Source organism: Sesamum indicum, linkage group LG3 (assembly GCF_026168435.1).
Source record: "Sesamum indicum cultivar Baizhima isolate 11 linkage group LG3, ASM2616843v1, whole genome shotgun sequence".
NCBI lineage: Eukaryota > Viridiplantae > Streptophyta > Magnoliopsida > Lamiales > Pedaliaceae > Sesamum > Sesamum indicum.
In genome coordinates this window covers 14,237,154-14,239,162 of record NC_142659.1, presented here as the reverse complement: position 1 = coordinate 14,239,162, position 2,009 = coordinate 14,237,154, and the positions used below count along the sequence as shown (strand labels likewise).

The 2,009-nt window shown below is 36.0% G+C and overlaps 1 long non-coding RNA gene across 1 annotated transcript; it reads left to right on the top strand.

Moving 5' to 3' along the window:
• The first annotated feature begins 681 nt into the window (after positions 1-681).
• Positions 682-1,166, top strand: LOC105157584 (uncharacterized). Its single transcript, XR_016064414.1, has 3 exons — positions 682-818; positions 948-1,020; positions 1,100-1,166. It is a non-coding gene; the product is annotated as an uncharacterized LOC105157584 (long non-coding RNA).
• Positions 1,167-2,009: the final 843 nt, after the last annotated feature.

The window sequence follows — 2,009 nt, the reverse complement described above, 5'->3', positions numbered from 1 at the left end:
AATAGATACAAACAACACTATATATATATATGATATGAAGGTCATGTTTGTGCAGGCTTCAAGAATGCCACCTCGTGAAAACCATTAGAAAAAGATCCCTTTGATGGACTAAAATGCTTTATGTCATGCATCTAACCTGATAATTGTTCAAGAAGGTGAGGGGGATGCTTCCTGTTCAATGAAGCTGACTTGAAGTAGCATGTTCCAAAAGAATACAAGAAAGAATCCTTCATATTTGGGGAGCACTAGAAGGTAGGATACATGAGTAATCGAACTTGTATTTACGAAGAAACTCTCAAATTGGAAAAAAAAAAAATTATTTGTCATGCTTCTTACCATCAGGCTCTGGCCTATGATGTATGCCATCCAAAAAGTTCTTCTATTAATGGACCATTGTATGATCAAGTTTAACCACAACAGTATTCCAAAGCAACTAATTTTTATCTCCAATAGTGGAACATGTGTTACTGTAAGAAGGCCCTTCGTATTGATAGGGAAAGTTGGTCACTGTTTCGAGTTATACAATGACCTAATAAATCAATATTTACTTAGACTAAAGAATTAGCTGTTTAATACCCATCTTCAGTCATTTCCTGCTTGGAGAAGAATTTGATTGACATACAGATAGTCATTGCAACATTTGGACATTTCTTGCCTTGTAAACTGAGTTTGTGTCATTTGCAGTGCTTTGCGGCATGGTATGGTTCATGTCCAGGATTAAAGGTATTGGTTCCATATTGTTCAGAAGATGCACGAGACCTGCTGAAAGCTGCTATAAGGGATCCAGATCCTGTCGTGTTCCTTGAAAATGAATTGTTGTAAGTTGTATGACAGTGATGATTTTCACCAGGCCTACTTATGAATGTAGCTTGACATCTTTACATAATTTTGTATCAATCATAACTTGTGTAAATTTTTTCCTTGGGGGATTAACTTTTCTTGTATAGATATGGAGAATCATTTCCTGTCTCGGCTGAGGCTCTTGATTCCAGTTTCTGTCTTCCTATTGGGAAAGCTAAGGTATAACTTCAAGAGGGTATTATTCTGTATCTTTCAACTTACATATTAATTGTTTCTCATCAAGAAAGCTTTTTGACAGATAGAACGTGAAGGAAATGATGTAACAATCACTGCTTTCTCGAAGATGGTTGGCTATGCTCTAAAGGTCTGTCATTTATTTGTGAATAAATTAACTTAAGACATGATTTACAAGCATGATTTTGCTCTTTATTAAACCCCTGGATAGCTTTAGACTACAACCTCTGAAGATAAATTGCCTTGCAAAGTAGCAAGACAAATCACCTGCCTGGCAGCGATGGTTATGGTGTCCAAGTAGTTCTTATGCGTGTTTAGTTGATTTGTATTTTTCAGAATTTAAAGAAGTGTGTACTCAGAAAACTGACATTCATAACCTTCAATACACACTCCTTATTTATCTGCATCTTTGGGGCATGTACATTTTTTGGAGTTTCAGTATGAAATTCACTTATTAACTCTGAATTTTGTTTATTTTTAATCTCTCTCAAATTAGCGTGACAACCTTTTGAATAGCACACGACTTTATTGGGTGGATTTTGTTTGATGATTAATGTAGAAAGATTCATTAATGATGATGGCATCACTTTTGGACTCATACTGACAATATATGTATTGGAATTTGTTTACATCCAAACAGCAGCCAAATTATGTATCGTTTCTTGACACCGCTTGCAGGACTTTGAGTTTGATGAATTCTCAAACGAATACCTGGCTTTGCACCCAATGCCATCAACAACAAAAAAGCCATCTTTGCTGGAAGAGCATTTTGAAGCTGTTAAAGAAGAGGATGAAAAGGCTATTGGTGGTTCTGATGCATCATCAGCGAGTGAATTGTTAGAAGATGAGTATGAAAACACAAAGGCCAAATCCAAGAAGAAAGTACAAGCTCCTAGGTGAGACACATGTTTTCATTTGGACAGCAGGAACAAAATTTCGTTCTTTGTGCATGCAGAAGTCATCAATATCATGTC